This window comes from Manis pentadactyla, chromosome 2 (genome assembly GCF_030020395.1).
Source record: "Manis pentadactyla isolate mManPen7 chromosome 2, mManPen7.hap1, whole genome shotgun sequence".
Classification (NCBI taxonomy): domain Eukaryota; kingdom Metazoa; phylum Chordata; class Mammalia; order Pholidota; family Manidae; genus Manis; species Manis pentadactyla.
The window spans coordinates 23,862,720-23,884,603 of NC_080020.1; the positions used below are offsets into that span (position 1 = coordinate 23,862,720).

At 53.5% G+C, this 21,884-nt stretch overlaps 1 long non-coding RNA gene across 8 annotated transcripts; it reads right to left on the reverse strand.

Moving 5' to 3' along the window:
- Nucleotides 1–240: 240 nt before the first annotated feature.
- Nucleotides 241–21,344, reverse strand: LOC118910434 (uncharacterized). Of its 8 annotated transcripts, none has more exons than XR_008993426.1 (3): nt 20,910–21,144; nt 7,429–9,261; nt 241–6,759 (listed from the first exon to the last, which is right to left on the reverse strand). It is a non-coding gene; the product is annotated as an uncharacterized LOC118910434 (long non-coding RNA). The 8 variants fall into 8 exon arrangements; XR_005023966.2 differs by having other exon boundaries at nt 241–5,682; nt 6,483–9,261; XR_005023964.2 differs by having other exon boundaries at nt 241–5,856; nt 6,483–9,261.
- Between the last annotated feature and the right edge of the window lie 540 nt (nt 21,345–21,884).

Here is a 21,884-nt window from a genome sequence, read left to right on the forward strand (position 1 = left end):
GAGTGAAGACACAGGGAAAAGACAGCCCTTTATGAGCCAAAGATGGTGGCCTCAGAACAAATCAACCCTGCTGACTTCTTGATCTTAGGCTTCCAGCCTCCAGAACTATGAGAAAATAAAATTCTATATTTAAGCCGCCCAGTCTGAGGTACTTTGTACTAATATAGACTCTCAGGTTCTTTCCCTGCCTTTTCTTCCTCCCTCCCCCCACCATGTTCCAAGGAAGAAACAGGACACAAGTCAAGGGTCCAGCACTTTATTACAGTCACAGAGCACAGGAGGGTCCAGCTGGGTCTCACTGAAGGCTGGTTTTACCCTCTCCCCCAAGGGAGGTCACATGGAGACAACCTGACCACCAGGCCAGGACAATGGGAGGGAGGGGGAAGGGCAGGTTAAAAGCATAAACACAGACTTGATTTGACCCCAGCTTCACAACTTATTAGCTGTGTGACCTTAGTCTATATCTCTTCACCTCTCTGAGCCTTGGTTTCCTTAACTGTGAAGTGTAATACATAATGGAGCCTGCCTGACTTGTGAGGGTCGAATGAGATAATGCCTGTGAAAGTGTTTAGCACAGAGCCTGACAAATTGTAAATAGTCAATGAGTGGAAACTATTATTATTATTATTATTATTATTATTATGAGCAAGTCAGATCAGCTCCAGTCTCTCTGTGAGATGGAGGGAGATCTCTTACTTCATAAATGTCTTTATGGTGGCCTGTTCAGAAGACAGCCTGGGGATGTGGGGATCAGACCCAAAGTGAGGATTCTAGGGCCATGGCACCTGTTGTCTCTACCAGCAACATAAGAAGCACTAGGGAAGATTTTGAGGAAAGTTCCAGTGTGGCACCTGGACCACTTCAGCTCTTTGGCTTCCCATCATTGGCATTCCCCATGTTTATTCAGAGTGAGTCTTCTTTTTATTTTTTATTTTTGTAGTTTTTGCTTTTGGCTAAGTAATTGCCATAGGCTACTGAACGTGGAATCAATCCTGGCTCTGCCTTTTGCCATCTGGGAGACCTTGGTCCCTTCATGCCTCCCTCTGAGCCTCACCCACCAACACTGAGCTTCAGGGAGCTTTGAGGACAAAGCCAGGCTGGGAAAGTAAAGGTACCTTGTCAAGCGATGGAGGCATCATTGCTAATGAGCTAACAGGTGGGGCTCAGGCCAGTGCTCCTGAAGTGGGGAGAGGCGGGCGTCACCACAAGAGGGTGCTCTGAGCTTTTTTGTCTTCTTTACCTCGATGAAAATGTTTTCACTTTTCTGTAGCTGCATTCCAAATTGAACTAAGACTTTTAGTTTACCTAACTGATTTAATAAATGGTTAAAATAAATTTATGTGTGTGGTGGATCTGATATTGTGGCCCCTACACAGAGCATGCTGGGAAGTGGGGCAAAGGTGGAGTGGACACAGAAGAAACATGCTTTATGGCGTCCTGGTCCAACTGCCACTCAGCTGAGCGCTGGGACAAATTTCTCAAGTACAGCAGTGGTGAAGCTCCCACATTTAGCCTCATGGTGATGTCATGAAATGGACAAAATGGGAAAAAAAGCAACTTAAAGGTCAAGAACACAGTGTGCAAGCCCTCTTGCCTCTAGTGCGTGGCCTTCTACCCAACCCTTAGCCTGTGCTTGAGCTGAGGCCCCACAGGGACAGCTGTGGGCTGGGAAGGACTTGAATCCAGCTGTTAGACCGTGACCTCAAGAACAGTATTTCCAGGAATCCCCATCTTAGCATCTAAGGGATTCCTGGGAAAACTGGACCGTGAGGACAAGGGGAGAGAGTTAGCACCAAGGCCTGGCCACATCCCTGAGGACCTGCTGGAGCCTTCTTCTGCATCCAGCTCCATCTGCAGAAGCCAGTGTGGTTGCCACGCATCACAGCGGCTGATGGCTCCTGGATGAGGAGTGACTGGAACCCCAAATGTCCTGGAAAGTACCTTCTAGTCAACGTCATGCTGTCAACCAGGAGCCATGTGGCATCCCAGCCCCGCCTCCCCCATGATTTCATGGGTCGAGTGTGTTCCTGAGTCTCCAGGCAGAGGGAGGGCTTCATGCTAAACCAGCCGGGCAGATCCACTTCCCAGTCTCTGTTTGGGAACTTCCTCACTGATGATGTCCAGCAAGTCATTTGACCTCAGCTTTCAATAACTGTGAAATTGGATAGTATGGTACCTACCGATAAGCTGAGGTAAATACCACTGCAGGGGGAGGGGAGGAAAGGGGTCTGTAGGAGTGATGAGAGTGTCTGGGTCTGTCTTTGCTAAAAGTGACCCAAGGTGTAAAGGCAAGACCAGAGTGGGATTTATTGTTTGCCTCCTCCTCCCTCACCTCCAGGTTGTGAAATCACACGCAGTGGGTAAGAACGTGGATCTGAAGGCAGACAGGTTAGGCTGCAACCCTAGCTCAATATAGTCAGTGTGAGACCTTGGAGGAGTTGTTTTACTGAGCCTCAGTTTTCTCATCTGTAAAGCAGGTCCATAACATTGCCCACTTCCCAAGCTTGTCGGGAGGTTAAATAAAATTGTTTAATCCAGTGATTTTCCTCTGTTGTTCTCTGCTTGTTTGTAGCCTTTGAGAGAGGTCAGACATTTATGAAATGCCTGGATTGGTTTAGGCAATAGCCTGGAGCCCAGGTTAGGGGCTCAAAGAGTGAAAAGCCTGATTCAAAGTCTAGGACCTCATCTTTAGCGAAATAGGGATTTTTAGGAATTGTGTAATCCACAAACAATGAATGGGTTTCAGCTCTGAATCATTAGTAGTAGCTCTCCAGGACTTAGTGTCGAGAAGGATTCTGAATGCTTCAATAACAGATGCCTTGGCTGATCAGCAGTGTCCACTGTAGGCTCAGGAAGAGAAATCAGAGGCAGGATACTGGGCGATAGCCCCCACTGAATGCCCCAACACTTCATTTTACAGATGGATGAGCTGGAGTGCATAGAGGAGTCAGGACTTGCCCAGAATCACAAGGCAGACAGTGGCCTGGATAGGACTTAAGTCCAGGAACTTCCTTAGCACAAGCAGCTGACAGTACGGAGACCAAAAACACTCCCATCCTCCCTGGTGTCCCCAAACACCACCGCCACTTACCGCTTCCAGGCTGGCCATTGCAGAGCAACTTCTCCCTTCCTGAGCTACAGTGCTTCATCTCAGACTCCCAACTGACCAGAGATGCAGCACTGCACCTCAGGCTGGGAGACAGGGCGCTGGGCCCAGCCAGGGGCCATTGGCAGGGAGTCCACCCCGGGCAGGAGAAGGGGCATCGGAGGGGCCTCAACCCCACCCTCAAGCTTTTGGACCAGAGAGAGACTGCTGGCACTCTCCTGGCTGTGCTGCTGTCCTAAGCCTGGCATTGGAGCCTTCTGCACCAAGTCACAGCCTCCCTTTTCTCTTTATAAAAGCTTGACTGAGATCTAATTACCCACCTAAAATTGTGCGAGGAAATGGTTTTTAATACATTCACAAAGCTGTGCAACCACCGAAATCTTACTATCTAACCCCTCTCAGCTCACCACAGGCAGACCACCTCCTGTCTCTGTAGAGCTGCCGAGTCTAGGTGTTGTAATGAATAGAGTCATCCAATAAGTTGCCTCCACACCCCCACCCTTATGCCTGGTATGCCCAGCCAAAAGCACATTCATGGTACTTAACATTTTACATTATCACATCAAACATTTGCTTGGCCTCTTACCTTGTCTTCTTGTTTCCACTCCCCACCTCTCCCCACCCATCATTCCCAGACATCCTCCCAGAGTGATTTTTCAAAATGCAAACATGGTCATATCCTTCCTATGCTTAAAGTCCTGAGTGGGCCCCCACTGTCCTCTGACTAAATTGTAACACCCTCATCAAAGTCCCAGCTGGCCTCTTCCCTTCGGGCCACTCCCATCCTGCCAGGAAGCCCCAGGCCCACCACCTCAGGGCCCCCAGGTACCACGCTGCTCCTCCTCATGCCCTCTGACCATCTCCTTTTGTGTGCTTACTGCCTGCTCAAATGGCCATCTCTTCTGAGAAGCCCTCCCCGACTTCCTCAGACATCAGGACACCCCTGGTCCATGTCCTCATGCATCCCATGCCCTCTTTCTAATCCTTTACTGCACTTGGGATGTAGTTTTTGTGTATGACCACCTCCACTTGTAGACTGTGAGGGAAGGGCCCCTTGGCAAGTGTACTCACCATTGAATGCAGTTTCCAGCACTGTAGACATCCAGTAAGTGTTGATTGAATGACTGGATTTAGTCCTCAATCTCATTCTCACTAGTGTCAGAGCTATTTCTATGTGGGTCTGACTAGCTAGATCTCCAGTCGCCTGAGGACACTGCCCAAATTTGCTAATTTGGGGAAGTCCCTGGCCCTTGCTGAGGCCTTTGTGTATGATGATGGGCCCCAGAAAATGCCATTTGGTGGATGATTGAATGGCTGTATAGCTGTTGGATTTTTCTCTCAAGACCTGGCTTGGGTGGGAACCTCTGAGTGAGCAGGAGGAGCCCCCTCCACTCCTGCTGCCCTGCTGCGATCTCAGGATCACACCCTGAGATCTTTTCACTTTGCTCGATGCCCAATGGGGTGGCCTTGACACTGATGACTTGAACTTTCAGAGATCTCTGAGGGGCAAAGTGGGGTGGGCAGTCTTTTCCCAGGGGTGGGAAAGAGTGGTAAAAACACATAGTTCCTTAAAAAAAATAGTGTGTCCTGTGCCTCTTGCAGAATTCTAAAATCAGGCCCCAGTCTGAACAGTGTTTTCCCTTGCTCTGCCCCTGGGGGCAGGTCAGTCCAAAGGCTGCTCAGTGGGACAGCCCCTCCCTGGAGTACTCCAGCCAGAGAACTGCCTCCCTCTAATACAGAATTCTCCTGTAGGAACACTTTGCAAACTGCATGTGGCTTGGAAACGATTCCAACATGGGACACCACCCTGGGGGTGTCCACAGCCTGTCTACTCCATCCTCAGATGGTTCCCACCAACCCTGCGGGAGAAAATCCTTGGCCTGGCCAACTGGAGGTTTCTGTAAGCAGCCAGGGAGAGTTGTCCCAGAAAGGCACTCCTCTGCCGCCAGGAGCCAAGCTGCTAACTCCAGTCCCCTGTACTCCCTGGCGTGAGACTTGGTCCAGAGCACTTCCACTTGACCACTTTTGGTTTTCTAAGCACAGGGAAGGAGTGAATTTGCACATGGCCTCTGCACTAACTTGGGAACACAGAGTGACTCAAGTTATTCCCCATCAGTTTGCTTTCAGTGTTCTATTTACCAGGGAGGAGGAAGCCTCAGTTCGGTGCTATCCTGTCTCTGATACTTTTCGAGCCTCTGCTTATCTCCCGCAGGACTTAGGCCCAGAGCCCTGCAAGTACCAGGGTAAAGTATTTCATTTGTGCTGTATTTATTCTTACCTTTATCTCCTCATTATGGACAGCCTTATAGTTTTCCATTAAAGTAGCTACTTATATTTAGGTATTAATAATGACTCATCTTAAATTTTAAAATACTATAATTGTTTGCAGATACAGCAAAAATGGAAAAGAGGGCATCTGAGTGACTGCAGTTGGGATCCCGCCCTGTCCATTTAACTTCAGAACAGCTGGTGAGGCCGGACCAGGGAGGGGTGGTGTGGCTGCAGGGTCCCGGCCCAGCTTGAACCACTGGAATCGAGGACTATTTCCAGCACACTCCACTGGACTCGGTATATTGCTGCAAAGATAGCATCTCTCCTTGGTGTGGAAACAGGAAATAGATGGGGTCAGGGGCAGACCCGTGCTACTCTGGGAGGATCTCTGCCACAGGGACACGGCTTGAATGCAGCCTTTGACCAGGGGGGATATTTGCCTCTATGTCCTCTGTAGCTATAATTTTCTTCCTTTGTATCTAGAAAAATTCATAGTGATGCTGACTGTGATAAGAACGGTCATTTACTGAATATTTTAATTGTGCTGATCCCCATGCATCCCCAAGGCTCAGTGGGAAGGGAATTTTCCAAGGGTATGGAGCTAGTTGCTGAGCCAGGATTCCTGACTCCGAACAGCCGGCCCAGCACCCTCATTTTTAGCCTCTGTCGTGGATGTCTCATCCCCTGACCAATTTACCAATGCTTTGGGTTTGGGACAGGGTCTATCCATTTCACCTGTCCCTTCAGCAACCCAAGTGTGTCCCTTATTTGCCAAGGGGAGGAGGGATTGAACCTGACATGGTCCTTGCCCTGGAGGAGGGCAGTCAGGCTGAGACGGAAGGAAATGCCCCTGGCAAGGTGACAGAGAGAGACCTGAGAAGGGCCTGCGGAGAGCTCCAAGGACAAAGAGGTTCCTGAGTCTGGGAAGGCTGCAGGGCTCCTTGGAGGAGGAGCAGGGGGCAAGGAGGGCGTTCTCCCAGCTCTCTGGCCGGGGGTCTCCTCCCCTGAGTCCTGCGTACTTGGCAGACAGCATGGCCCTGACCCCCGTCTCCTTCAACCCCAGCCTCACTGAGAAGGGGGTCAGGAGCTGCCCTTTTACACTTACCCCATGAGAGGCTCCTTCTTACTCTGGGTCCAGTAGATGGGGGCCACTGGGGAGACCTAGGCTCTACCACCAGCTGGTACAGTCACTTCTCATGGGCGCTTCTCTCTGCAGCTCCACTTCCCCTTCTGTCAAAGGAGGCAGTTGAACAGGTGGCCTCAGAATCTTACCTGGGCAGCCTGCCGGCTGTGTTCCCCTCCCTGCTCCCCACTGTCTTCAGGAAATGTCGCTGAGGCAGGGAACCTCTGTCTCCTGTCCGGAAGCTCCGAGCTCTGGGAGGCTGAGAAGGAGAAAATAAACAGTGGCTGTCTGGGTTTTCTCACCAGACCTGAGCCAGGCCTGTCTCTCCTTCCCTTATATGGCCAGGCTGCCCGGGCCTGGAGACCAGCGCTGCGCTACGCTCCTCCACCCTCCACCGCTGCTGAGGGCCTGGGCCCACTGCTGCACACCTGGGACTCTGGTGCTGCAGAGGCTGGGGCAGGGCTGACGGGGGAGGTGGGCCCCAGGACATGTCCCCGTAGTCACATGTACGGCCTGGCCTCTAGGTGCTTGGGGTAGAGCGGGTAGGGAGGGTTTATACTGGGATACGGGGCTGGGGAGGAGGGTCCCTCCAGTCCTGACTTGACCCCAGCTCACGGTGTGACCCTGGCCACGCCCTTTCCCTCTGTCAGCCTTTTTCTCCTCATGTCAAATGAAGATATGGAAAGAATTAATCCTCAGTTAGCCCCAGGAGGTGGGTCCTTTGGAATTCCCATTTCACAGAAGGGAAAACAGGTCAGAGAGGCTAACTGGGCCACAGCTATTCAGCTGAAAAGGGAGCAAGACAGGACCTCTACCTCCAGGGTCTGTGCTCCGAATGGGCCCGTTGCTGAGGCTCCCCTTGCTGATGCTATTCAACCACTCACATGTGCCATGTGGAGAAGGGATTCTGCCTGCCGGACCTGCTCACCTGGAAGACCAAGGCCTCAGGGCCCAGTGACCCGGCCCAAAGGAGATTGCTCAGTCAGACAACAGGGCCAGAGGCTGTAAGTCATTCATCTCGGTGTCCCTGGCACCCCACACAGGGCCTGGCACAGACTCGGGGCTCAGGAAAGGAGAGGTGTGGAATCACTGAATAAATGAAACTCAGTAGTCACATCCGTGCTATGGGCACAATCTCCTAACTCCCATGCACATCCTAAGGATTAAACAAAACAATGGGGGAGAAAGCACTGAGATGCCACCTTTACGACAGCATCGCCTTTCTGTGTACTGGCTCCTTCTTCCCTCTGCATGCCTGCCTGTGTCTCTTCCCCAGGCTGTGGTCTCCTAAGCTGACCAGTACCCACCCAGCCCTGCTGTGGGACTGAGGGTTGACAGTGGCTCTGCTTGGGCCCTGAGCTCTGGGCTCTGGCAGCAGTGACCGTGGGAGAGGCTGCAGGAGGGGAGGGCAGGACGGGGGCTGCGTGGGCAGGGATTGCTGGGAATAGCTCCAAAATGAGCCTTGCACAAGCGTGAACATCCTGTGTGCTCTGGAGTCAGTCCTGGAACCTCCTCCAGTGTATCCATCATTGTGGCATCCTCTCGGATCTGGCCCTCTTCCTGGGGCCTGGGGGCGGGTGGAGGGGGCTGAGGACTGACTGTCTGCGTGGCCAAGAGACCACAGCTGGCCAGTCTGCAGGCCTGCTCAGTGTCGGAGCCAGCCAGGCAGGGGTGGGTGGGGAGTGCTTGCAGCCCTCCTAATCCAATTTGTTTAGACCCAGTCTCCATGGTTCTTTGGCCAGCAAGGGCGGGCTGGGTGCTGGGCACACATTTAAGCACATGTGCGGAGAGTGCAGAGGTGAACAGGTGTGTTGCCTTATGTAAGCTAGGACTGGGCCTTGTCACATGTCTGGATTGTCAGCTCCTTGCTGGAGCCCTGCTTCCTTTGCTCACCTCCAAATCTCCCTCCACTTTTTCCATCCTCGTGAAATATGGCACCAGAAGTACCCTCTGCAACTGACTGTGCGGTTCTGAATAAGTTCTTTCCACCTGCCTGGGCCTCAGTCTCTCCATCTGTTTAATGGAACTGCCACCCCACCCTGCCTGCTTCACATGTAGGGAAGTAAAAATTGGCAAGTGTCGGAATAACGTGACACACATTAAAAGACTGCTATGGCTCCCTGAGCTTCACCATGAGCCAAGCTGTGTGCACCCCAGGCCCAGACTTGTGTGCTCTTTCAAAGCCCCGTGAGCTGTTTCTGTTATGACCAGGCTCACACAACCCAAGCTCATCTGTTTCTAGAGTCTGACCAGCTGACTCCTTTCCAGGGGAGATTCCGTCCTTCCCCACATGTCCCCCAAGTCCTTCATTCTCCATAGCATGCAGGCTTCCCATCGCATTTGCAGAGAGCATGCGGTGGGGCTGATACTTGACTCCTCGTTGGTTTCCCTGCCTTTGGCTCCACTTCTTCTCATCTACAATCCAGACCCCACAGCCCCAAATTGCCTGCACCCCATCACATCAGCAGGGGTCTTTCTTCAACTCCTCCCATTCTGAGGCCTGATTTCTTGGTCATTCTGAGGGTTGGGTTGGACATGTATCCCAAGGGACCACGTTTTCTGCAGGAGCTTCCAGCAGCGTGCGTTGGGGGTGTGGAGCAGGTATGGGCGCTGGATGGGGACTGGCAGGGAGGCTCTCACAGCTCTGTTTCCGGGGTCCTGTGACCTGTCCTCCTCTGTTCACTGCAAGGTCCCCCGCTGGGGTGCTTGCTCTTCCAGCATCAGGGCTGCAGGCATGACTCCCCGCAGCCAGTGCCCTTGCCTGAAAGAAACAAAGACACCACCTGTCGGAAGGATGGTGGGGTATGCTGCGGCCAGAGCCCTGGCCTTTGTGTGTCCTGATTGGCCTGCCAGGCTCTGAGGGATTGAGGGTGGCTAAGTCCCTGAGATGCTCAGGCTGACCCTACTGAGATTTTCCAGGCCTCAAAGAACATGTCATGTTCCTCAGGCCCTAGGCAGACATTATCCTGCTTTGCCTGCCTGGCTTTCCAAGGTGGGGTCTTCTGAGCATCTCTAAACTCCAAGAGCAGGAGGGGCCACCTTCCCTTCCCAGCACAGTCCGGACCCATCAGCATAAGAACAGGTCTAGAAGGAAATTTCCCAGAGGTCCCTCTGGTCAATGGCCCCTGCCTCCAGCCTTAAACATTGGAAAGGAGCCATTTAGGGGTAGGTCAAAACCTGGGATTAGAATGAAGGGACAGCCCTGGGGCCACCTATGACTGCTTCCAGCTGCACAAGGCTTTCCGCCTGCAAAATGCTCTTTCCTAGAACACAGGAAAGCTCAAAATCACCGCCAGAGTTAAGAATAATGTCCTCAGTTACTGAGCTTCAAAGAAGCTCTACAGTGTACCCAGGGTTATTGGCTGGTGAGCATCAGAAGCTCGCATGAACCCAGAGCTGCTCCTGCTTAATTCAGCTGTCCCCTGAGCTTGGGCAGCAGATGAGCACAGAACAAATATCGCATCATCACAGTCATTGCCAAAGCCCCTGTGCCCTCTCCTGGCCTTGCTCGTTTCCAAGAAATATGAGGGACAGGATGGGCCACGTCTGTGAGCCAGATGGCACTGCAGTGAGAGAGGACTGAGGTGGGGGCTCCATGCACGCACACGGACCCATGCCCACATCTGGTTCTTTCTGGAGGGGCTGCGTTGTCCAGAGCTCCCCTTCCTTAGTTCTCTCACACATGTGCATACTATAGCCTGGGCTGTCCCTGAGTGCCAGGGCCCTAGGATTTCCACCATCTGTTTGAGGATGGAGAATACACAGGTCCTGGAGCCAGGTAGACCTGCATTTGAATCTCGCCCCTAGCACTTTCCAGCTATGTGATCTAGAGCTGGTGGAGCACCTCTCTAAACCTTGGCTTCTGACCTCACAGGCTTGCTTGTGAAGGTCAAATGAGGTAAATGTTAAGTACAAGCCCAGTTGCTGGCATGTAGTAAATCCACAATAAATGGCTGCAATTTCCATGTTGAGCATGAGGCTGTGTCCACAGGCACAGGCACGGGAGGAAGAGAAGGGAAGGACAAGGATGAAAGTCTGGAGACGGCAAAGGTCCAGGGAAGATGTGGAAGCTGGGGTGGGAGCCACTGTGAGGGGCCCCTTTCCAGCCCTCTCTGTAGCCGGGCTTCTGTGGCTTCTGTTTTCCCAGAGCGCCTTCTCACCCCCTTGACACCCTAGCTGAGTTCACCAGCCTCACACGCTCCCCACTTCCTCCCCAGGGAAGGCTGCTGCAGGGGACTTTTGAGCGAGCCCTGGGAATGCATTCTGAGGCTGAAGCAAGAGGGAAGCAGGAAGAAGGGAAGAGAGGGAAAAGAAGGGGCGCAGGCCTGCCTGGCCTAGAACGCCAAGCCCTGCCTGGAGGGGCTGGACTCTGGGAGGATGGGGTAGAGACCAGGACCCCCATGACTCCCCATCACTCTCACCTCCCAGTGAGGACAAAAACTGGAACAGCAGTGACAGTGAGAGCAGCTACACCTGCCCTGCTGACATGGGCCATGCTGTAAACCTAACCACAGCCAACGGCTGTTAGAGCTCATCCGCCGGGTGCTTGCGATGGGCTCCACACTTGCTTTATTCTACATGGATTTTCCCAAATGAGCCTCACATTTGCTTAGGATTTAGGCCTCATTCTTATTCCCACTTTACAGATGAGGAAACTGAGGGTCTCCTTCAAGGTCACACAGCTAGTGTCAGGATCACGGTTGGCTCCAGGCAGCCCAACATGCATGTTCACAGCTCCCTGGTAGGACCAGACCATTCACGGCACCATTTCACAGAGTGGTGACCTGAGTGAGTGTCTCGCAGTGTTTTGTCAGGTGTGTGTTAGTCTATGGAAATGGGCTTGTGAACAGAGAGAGCGTGTTTGGTTTGAGAGGTGCCTGTGTGAGCTCTGTTGAGGGCCGCATGTCTCCAGAAGCAGGGAGACTGCTCATTTAGGCAGTTGTTAGGCCTTTTCCCCACACCATTTCTCCCTTGTATGCTGTCTGTCCAAAAAACACGACAGTGAAGGCATTGCGTCTCCCTTCTGTCCTGTCCACTTTGCAGAGAACTGGGACCTTGGGGCCCCAGGTTGCTGGGACTGGCTAATTCTCGCTAGATAAACAAACAGTTTCTTCTGGAATGTGTTGCACCAGGTCTCCTTGTAGACAAGCTTTGTGATTATGAACAAATACCTTCCCCTCTCTGGGCCTCACAGTGGTGTGAGTGTCAGAGGGAAGGAAAGTTGAGGTCTGCATGGATCTCCATGGAGTGAGAGAGACTGGGGTGTTGGGGGGTGCAGGCGTCAAGGGTTGGGGCTGGAGCTCCCCTGGCTGGCTCTCGCTCCCTGTGCCCCATCCCATCTCTCTACTCAGCCCAAAGCAGGCCCCAGGGCCCTGGGCAGGATGGATTTTCTGCAGCAGGAGTCAGAGTCTCAGAGCACTGGTCCTGGTCTTATCTCAGGCCCACTGTTCAGACAAGGAACCTGAGGGGTGGAGAGGAGACATGACTGGCTACATGTGGTGCGTCGGTCAGAGGCCCAGCTGAGACTGACCCCTTACTCACTGAGGGGCAGTAATTGGTTCGATCTTGACAAAGGGGCCCTGGGAGGAAGGAGGGAGAGAGGAGGCTTTCCAGTTCCTTTGGCTTTGAAGATGGAATCATCATGACTTCCTTTCTTAAATATCTCTTGGCCCTTCCTAGAACCAGATGGCGGATGTTTGGAATTTATGTTGTAAATAGTGTTGAGGAAGGGACTGGCAGTGCAGATGTGTTACTTTCTCCAACCTGCAGGCACAAGAGCTCAGGGAGGGGTGGGGGAGGGGAGCCGGCTCTGAGGGGATCTGGGGAGAAGGGGGACAGGAGGGAACAGCGAGGCGACAAGGGACGAGAGACCAGAGGGTGAGAGTCAGAGGCGGGGAGAGGGGAAGGACAGAGAGAGGGGAGGCAGGCGAGGGGGCTGGGAAGGGGGCTCTGCGTGCAGGCGAGGGCGGGAGCCACCTTGAATTCAGGAGCAAACCCTTCAGTTTTCTAAAAATAGCCCAGTCTTCCCCCAGCGGGGCTGGCAGCAGGGACCAAGGGAGGCACGCTTGTCCTTTTATGGTAAGAAAAATCCAGATCCCAGTGAGGAGGCTGGGACGGAGCCTGCAGTTCCACGTGAAGCCCAGCCCTGGGGTCTGGGGTGGGACAGGCTGGGTGGGGGACGTGACCTGGTGGGGGTTCCTGGCTTGGGAGCCCCATCCTCTGTGAGGAAAGGGCTGAGGTGCCATGCTGGAGAGCCCTGGGGCCCTGGCAGAGTCCCTGCGTTGGGGTAGAAGGGCTTGTGGAGACAGCAAGTGTGCTCCATCTCCCTGTGTGTAGAAGAACCCGAGTCCAAGAGAGGGGAAGAGATTGTAGGCTCCCTAAGTGGGGGTCTGAGGCATCAAGGTAAATTGGTGCCCAGTCCACACGAAGATGGCTCATGTGCCCATTATTCTGGAGGACAGTGTGGTCAGTGGATACAATACCGGTGTAGGTGTCAGGAGACCCAAGGCCCACTCCCAGTCTGCACGTGATTTGCTCTGTGACCTTGAGCAATCTATCAAACCTCTCTGGTCTCAGATTCCCTCACTGGGATGATCTGAAGGGCCTTCCCAACTTTTTGCCTCTTTGGGAATTTCAATGCTAGAAAGTGAAGCTAGGGCCTCGAGAATGCTGCTCCCAGACAGAGGGGATCTGCAGACACTCTTTGCTTCCTGTGCCTGGCCTACTTCCTGTGCTGAGGCGAAAGCTAAGATTTTTGCTGAGACAGAGACAAGGGAGGCCCCACAGGAGACTGCAGCAGATCATGAGTGGAATCTGACTGTCCAGGATGGGTGGGGGTGGGGGTGGGGGTGGGCCCAACCCTTCACTGGACGCACTAAGGTAGAGAGGACCTCCTGCTTAAAGTCATGCTCAAGGTCATGTGGTGAGTTGGGGCAGAGCCAGGAATCCCCTCCAAGCTTTGGGCTATTTGCTCTGCAGGAAGCCTCCCAACTGCAGTCACTGATAACTTTGGGGACCATCTCTGGCTGGGGAAAGGGCCTTCCTGGGCAGAGCAGCCAGAGTTCAAGATACCGTCATCTTCAGACTACCTCTTGGAGACAATTATGCCCTGGTGGGGCAGCCACCTCTCTGCCCCCATCCTTGACTATGAGGACCATACCATAGGCTCCATCTCTGGCTAGAAGGCAGGAAGAGGCAAAGAAGGACGCACAGAGCTGAGTGGCCACTCTGGCAGTGTCATCTTGGGCTAGTCCTTCTCCATCCTTGTCCTCGGGGTCTGCATCTATAACAGGAGATGGCCTTGCTGCTCTTGATGGTCCCTTGCACCTCTAACAGGACTGTGACTCTATGAGTTTAGGATTCACCACCAGGAGTGCTGAATAAGCAGGATCTACCAGGATCACCAGGCTGAATGAGGTGGATCTGGTAGCAGTCTGTAGCTTTACAGTCAGTTGGGGTGGGACCCAGTGACCGAGTTTCCTGGCAGCTCCAATCCTGAGGCCCTCTGTCTACGCGGGGAATCTGGGCTGGCTCTCTGATCCCCCTTGGACCTGGAGCTCAGGTGGCTCTGGTCTTGAGTGCCCAGGGGTGCCTGCTGGCCCGGTCGGTGTTCATGCCCACTGCCCAGGACCCTGCCACGCCCTGCCTATCGCCTTCTTGGCCCTTCCCTCCAGCCTCTCCCACACAGCCATCCACCTCTCCAAGCCCTGTCTGGTCCTCCCCACCACCTGCCTTGTGCCCCCACCTCTCGACACTTTGTCTTTCTGTGATCCGGCCCAGTGAGGAGGCTGGCTGCCTTCTCCCAGCCTTCTGTGACACCCTCGCCCACTGCTGGGGGAAAGGAGACACAGGAAAGAAACGGGGACAAAAGTAAAGCATCCTGTTCTGAATTGGGAGCTTTCCTGTGACCCTCCAGGGATTCCCACATAGACTCTCTGGGCTGTGTGAGCAGGGCTTCCATGGACCCTGGCCTCCTCTGCCTTGTTCCTGCTGGGTGGAAGGCCATTGGCCAAACGTTCCCCAGGGACCCAGCCTCACAACCAGGCTCCAGGTCCTTCTGGTCAGGCCTGGTGCTCCCTGGAAAGAGCAGGGGCAGCAGTGGGGTAAAGGAAGTGGGAGGGACGGGGTCCCTAGAGGCCCCTGTGTGAAGTCAGGGCAGAACTGATGTCACGCCTAGCTGGGAATCTGACATTTAGGCAGCAGGAGGGCTGAGTCCCAGTAAGATTGTCCCTAGGCAGCTAGGGCTATAATGTGGAGTCCCAGGTTGATAGTAGGAAAGGCCATGAGTCCTAACTGACTCTGATGTTTTCTCTACAGTGTCCCTGCTCTGTTTTCATACCTCTGGTGATGGGGAGCTCACCACTTTACAATTTCCTCAGTCTTTGGACAGACTTGTGGAGACTCTTTCCTAACATCCCACTGACATCTGCCTCTCTGATGCTCTATGTCCTGTCCTTTGGGGCTGTAAAGAGCAAGTGCGTCTTCCCCAGAAAGCTCATCAGAAATGGGAAGACTGTGACTGCAGCCCTTGGGCTTCCTACCCCTCTTAATCCTGCCCCCAGGTCTCCTGTCCTTTACTTGACATCTCAGGGTCACCAATGTCCCGATTTCCAGGTCTCTACCCTTTCATTGGGGCTCTTGGCTTGATGGGTTTTGGGAAAGGGGACAAGCAACCTTAAGAAAGGGACCCCCGCCCAGCCAGATATCAAGGAGTACTTCTCTGATTTCTGTTGATCAAAGCCACTCGATGACTGGCCTTCCCCACTTTGCCAGCCTCAAACCTCACTGAGCTGCTAGGCCAACCCTCAGTTCCAGCCAAACAAGCTTTTCGCTGTTCTGAAAATTCCTGTCCCATGTCCATCTCTGTACGCGGAGCTTTCCAACTGGAATGGCTTTTCCTTTCTTCTGTTTGTTCAAAGCACACCACTGCTTCTATCCCAGCTTCTCCCTCCCTGTCTGAGCACCCACCACCACACATGCAATGACCTGAGCTGTCCCCCTTCTGTCCCGAGTCATGGGATATCACAGCCTGAAGGGCCCAGAGGGACAGAGGAACTTACTTGAGTGTGTTGGCTGCAGAGCTGGGGCTAGAATCCTAGCCAGTTTCTTTCCCCTGCCTCCCCATCTCATTCAGCAGGTCTCAGCAGATGCCCCTGGACGTGGTGGAGCTGTTGGGTCATGCGTGAGGTCTGGCAGGCTCCGGGCAGACTGACCAGGGGCCTCCAAGCCTGACAGCCCAGCCAGGGCTGGTGTCACGGCTACTGTGGGTGCCATTTGAGGTGGCAGCCTCCCTTGGACACCACCCTATCCATTTCCCTGAAGGAGGAGGAGAAGGGTGGGGGCGGACACTGGTGGCTGCTAACAGTGTCTCTGTTAAGCTTGAGGGGTCCAGTGTGGCTTCCCGTTGGGGCTGGAATAGCCAACTGTACTTCCTCACATCTCAGATGGGCTGTGCCGGAAAGGGGAAGCCCAACTGCTGAGGCCCCCCAGGGTGTTCAGTCCCCACTAGGGGATGCCTGTCCTCCAGAAGGGTTGTTCTGGCAGGGTCTGCATTTTTGTCCCTGAACAGGTATTGGGGAGGGGGTGGCAGGCTTTGGATACCCCCTTCCCAGAACAATGCCTAATCTAGAAGAGGCATCAGGCTTCGAATGGCCCCCTCCCCAAATGCCAAGAGTTGGTCCTATTGGGCAGGGTAGAACCAGGACTGGCTCTTGTTTGGAGCCATTGAGGTGGTGCTAGAGTGTAAGAACATGGGCTCTGGAGTCAGCCAGACCTGGGTTTGAGGCCCCAGCTTGATCTCTTATAAACTGTGTGATTCAGGACAAATAACTAAACCTCTCTGAGCCTCTGGGTTTATGACAAGATAGTGGTATTTACCCCAGAAAGTGCTGGGTGAAAGGCTGGGCACTCAGAAAGACTTAATATAGGGCCATTGTTATTGTTGAAGGCATACAGGCAGTTTAATGCCCGAGGTGGAAAGAAGAGCCGGAGCCCGGTGTGACGCTTCCTTCCCTGCCCTCCGGCGGTGGTGCCCCCTCGCCCGTGGTCTCTCTGCCCACAGGCACTAGCATCTCAGCGCTGCATCACAACGCCCACATCGCTCACCTCACTTCATCTCATCACGTAGGCCTTTTGTCATCTCACATCATCACATGAAGAAGGGTGAGTACAGCGCAGTAAGATATTTTGAGAGAGCGAGAGACCACATTTACCTAACTTTTATCACAGTGTATTGTTATAATTGTTCTGTTTTATTATTAGTTACTAATGTGCCTAATTTACAAATGAGACTTTATCATACATGTACATGTATAGGAACAAACATAGTATATATGAGGTTTGGTACTATCTATGGTATCAGGCATCCACGGGGGATGGCTTGGAACATGTCCCTGTGGATAAGGGGGGACTGCTGTAATCACATTTTAGCAGTTATTTTTGTTGAGTACTTACTATGTGCCAATCACGATTCTGAGGGTTTCATGACTTTTAACTCATTTAATCCAGGCAGCTCAGTAACCTAACAAGACAGCTATTCTTATCATGCCCAAGGTCACATAGTTGCTACTTGGCAGATCTGGGGTTCACCCCAGGCACCTGACTCCCACCTGACCCCTTCCCCCGCCAGTCTCCTGCATCCTAGCCCCACTCTAGCAGCATTCTGACTCCTGCCTGGAACTGTCCTTGTGTGGGAACAGGGATTCACCCCACTTCTGAAAGTCCCCTGCCTCCAGGGTCAGCCTCTATCTCCCCACCAGAACAAAAAGGGGCCTGAATTTGGTCTCCATGGGCTGTGAGTGTGGATGATTCTTTAATGCTGTGCACTAGGTCATGTTTTGAACAGGAGAAAAGGTTTCTGGTGGTGAAGCAATGTTGCCAACAAACCTCTTTTGCAAGAAGGGAGGGGGCTGGCATCTGCTGGCTTTTGATATGTGTGGTGAAGCCCCAGGGGGCCTGTCTGCACAGGCTGTCGGGAAACTGTCAGTCCACTGAGGGCGCTTTCCATGGCCGCAGCATACTGCTGGGCCAGGGAGGGCCACGTGGGCAGTGCCTACTCTGACCCCAGGGCCTGCAGGGTACTCTGCGACCTGGGGCATGTAGAGCAGATTTCTAGATACCCAGGGGGACAGGAGCATAGTAGCATTTTTATTTGTTCCTTACATTCTTTATTCTACAAATCTGATAGATACAAAATTAAGTATGTAGTGTATGTATTTCAAGAAATCTGATAATTTCAAGTGTTGTCAAGGAGGGGAAGGCCCATATACTGATGATGGAAGTGTAATTGGTTCAGCAACTTTGGGAAATAATCTGGTGCTGTCCTATAAAGTTGACAGGCACGCACTCCAGAACCCAGCAATTTCTCTGCAGGTATAAATCCAGTAGAAACTCTGGCTTATGTGCACCAGACGATGTGGATAAAATGGTCATAATAACGGTAATTAGAAAAGGCCTTTATCCTGGTTCTTTGCACAACCCCATGGCCCTGAGCCCTGGGGACTGTTTGGTTGGAAAATTGCAGCTTGAGGCAGAGCCCATGCATAACTCAGCAGTGAGGACCCCTGAGACCATCTCCCCCAGGCCCTCAAGCCTCCCATGGGGAGTCGGGCACAGTCCCAAGGGTCAGCGGTAGCACCAGGAGTGGAGCTTTCTACCTCTCAGGGCTCTGTGTGGCAGCTTTCCCCCAGAACCTGCCAGGTGAGGAAAGGCTGACTTCTCCCAGAGTGTCAGGGTAGCTCCTAGGGACCAATGACAGGCTGACTCCTTTCTGTCCTGGGGCTTTGGCGGGACTGAAGGGAGAGTAGTGGCCTTGCACCCAGAAGACTTAGGTTCAAGCTAAGGTGCAGCCACCCTCTTAGCCTGTCTCCCCTGTGAAGTGGGATTCCTTGTCCCTGCTCTCAGTGATGCTGTCGCAGGGAGGCTAAGAGCATGCAGTTTGTGGTTGCAGACTAGGTTCAAACCCTGCCTCTGCCACTTTCGTGTGACCTTGGGCAAACTCTAGTGGTTTCCTGCCTTACAAATGGGGGATGATCGAATGATGCTGATTCCTGATTTACAGTAATCCTGGGAGGATTAAATGATAATGCAAGAGATTCAGCCCAGTACCTGGCTCCCAGGAAATCCCCCCATGTACTCATGGGGTATACTGGAAATTTCCCAGGAAGGCCGGGGTGGAGCAACCTAGGGGCAGGGCAGGAGGTGGGAGACTCCTGGAGAAAGAGCAGATGGGGACAGGCACACATACAGTGTTCAGGCTTAAATATTCAAGAGCTGTGTGATCTTAAGCAAGCTACTTAACCTCTCTGTGTTTGTTTCCTCATCTGTACAATGGGAATAATGATTGCAACTGTCTCACAAGGTTGTTGTGAGGATTCAGTGAATTAATTTGTGTAAAGGCCTTAGGTAGTGTCTAGACCATGATAAATGCATTATAATGCTCTTCTCTTCACCATCCTATGGGGTCCTAGATTAGGCTTAGATGCTGGCTCTTTTCCAATTCTGCCGTCAGCTTTCTGTGTGACCTAGAGCAGCGTTCTCATCTTGTGGATTCAGTTGCCTCTGCTGTGTTTGCAGGGGTCCCAGGCTGCTTGGCAGCACAGCATTCTCAAAACTCCCTGTGTATGGGGATTCCCCGGGAAGCTTGTGATGCAGATTCTTGGACTCCACCCGGGGCTCCCTGACAGTAGATGAGCATGGAGTGGTTCAGACACCACACTTTGGGACACATTGCCCACACAATACCATAGAAATGTGGGAAAGGAGACCTCACCTAGCCCTTTAGGCATCTCAGGCTGATCCCTCTTCTATGCTCCTTAACCTCTGACCTCTGAACCTACTCCTCCTGCTTTTTTCCAGACTCTATTCTCTCTTCAGCAACTCTGGGTGCTCCCTGGCTGGGTCTCATTCCCACTTCTCTCTAAACATTGCTAAGGTCATCCTGCCCCACAAGAGGAGTAGGGGCTAACTGTAACCTGACACCAGACCCATTTACCCTGCTGTCACATGCATATGTCCCTCACTCCTCATGACAACGAGGGAGGTCAGACCTAAACCAGACCCGTTTTATAGAGGAGGAAGCTGAGGCTCCAAGATGGCAGCAACTTGCTCAGGGTCACCTGTCCAGTAAATAAACAAGTCAGAACCAGACCCAGGCAGCTGGATTCCTGAGGCTCTTTTCGGCCATAGCGTGTGACCAGAGAGAGGTGGGGCTGCCAGGCAGGCCAGTGCTGGAGGACTATGTCCATCCTGGGCCCTAGATGTGGCTGGAGCATGTCCCGTAGAGTGATGCTGCCTGCGTGCCTTCCATCCCTGACTGCAGGCCTCTGCCTCTACCCAGCCCTGCCTCCACCTCTCCTGTCTTCCTCTGTGTCCGCTGGCCCAACCATTTCAGTCCCTGAAGCGTTCTGCTGTCTTTTCTGTCCCCCTCAGAGATCCTGTGCCTCCTGATCAGGGATCAGTTCCTTCCCCAGCAGAAGCTTTGCACGGGCCAGGCTCGTCCGGAGGCCCCTGGGCTGTGGGCTGGCCATTCCCTTGGCGAGGCCTGCAGTCCGAGACCCTTCACCCCTTTCCATCACTTGGGGCTCAACCTCCAAAGATTCCCACGTGCTTCAGGCGTCTGCTTGGGCTCTAAGCCTGTGGTCAAAGGGCGGACTCAGCTCAGGGGCCCCAGGGGCACCTCCCACCGTGGCTGCCCTTTAGACTCAACTAGGGCTCAGAAATCATGTCTGGTATGGAGAACATGTCCTTCAATGGCCTGGTGACACAGATGGGAAGCTTTGGCCCCTGTTGGGTCAGGCGCCCTCCCATGGCCACAGGGCCAGGCAGCGAGCAGCAGAGCTGGGGCTGGAGCCCGTGCCCCTGTCCCTGGACCAGCGTGCCCTTCCCCCTGCTGTGTGCCAGCCAACACCCAGACTTCCCCTCCTCTCTGCTGCTGCTGGAGCCTAAGCTGACATCACTGCTCCTCCAGCTTTGCTTCTTGAAACCATTATTTGAACACAGTTTTCCTTGTCAGGAGCCCTAGGCTCTTTGGAGCTGTGAAATCAAGCCTGACAGAACAAGGAAGAAACATTGTTTCCAGAGAAGCCAGGGAGGCTGGCCGAGCCTCGGGCATGGCGGCAAACCTCAGGCCCACAGGACACTGACACTGCCCACTCCCCCTGCTCCCAGCCCCCCATCGAAGCACAGCCACATGGAGCCCTGGAAGCGCGTTTGCTCAGGACAGGATCGGAGCTTAGAGGTCATCCAGGCCTAGTTCCTGTGTAGATGGGGAAACTGGGACCCAGAGAGGCAGAAGACACAGAGAGGGTCAGCAGGAGAGAGAGGACCAGCCCCTGGGGTGCAGCATCTCCCTGGGGAAGATGGTGCAGAGGCCCCCCGTTCGCAGACCCCACATCTGCCGCTGGTTCTTACCTCTCCTGTAGTCCGGTCCAGATGTGACTCCTTGTGGTCCCGATACAGGGGCCAGCCCATAGGGGATGGTTGGGAGTGTCACTGCTTCTCAACTAACTTGACTGGACCTCTGACACCCCTCAGTGGCACATGGGCATTTTTAAATGGCTGGCACCGGGCTTCCCTCCCCTTAGCCCCAAGCCCACTGCTCCCTGGATGCAGAGACCCCACTGCCTTTTACCTTATATGAGCTGAAGAGGCGAGCCCAGTGTTGGGGCGCGTCGGGTGCTGAGTCCTCTGGGGCCCCCCATTGGCCCGGGCGTCCACCACGTGACCGCCTCGCCTTGACCTGCCCCTGGTGCTGAATGTTGCTTTTACCCCCTAAGGAAGGAGTGGTTGACAATTTTCATATTTCTTCTAAATTTGGAGATTTCAGACAATGCTGGGAGGCTTGGCTCCAGCTGCCAGAGGCCCATGTGGAAGTCATTAAGCAGGAGAAGGGGGGCCTGGGGAGAGAGGGAGGCAGGGCGAGGAGGAGGAGAAGGAAGGGGGTGGGGCCGGAGTTCTGAGGGTTGCCATTTGTAAGCCTGGGAACATGAGCAAACTCCCTGGCAGCATGTTGTGTGTGAGAATTTCCTTCCTTTTCCCTGGTCCCTGTGTCCCAGGACTGGAGTGGGGGTTCTGAGATTTTCTGGGAACTCCCAGTGAGAAAAACACCAGTCTTGGCTCCTGGCATCCAGGGGGACGGTGTGAATGGAAGGGGACAGGGGATCATGAGGAAGTGAATCCCTTCTCTAGGAAGCCAGGATCCTGGGAGGCCAACCCCGTCATTGTACAAAGCAAGCCCAGGACCCCAGTGGGAAAGGGCCTGCCTGTCCCGCAGGAGGCTGTGACAGCACAGGAGCTTGAGTCCAGGGATTGCCCACTGGTGCTCTCTTTCCACTGCAGTCCTAGTCCTGAGAAATGCCCATCTCTCACTATAGTCCCCCTTTCTCA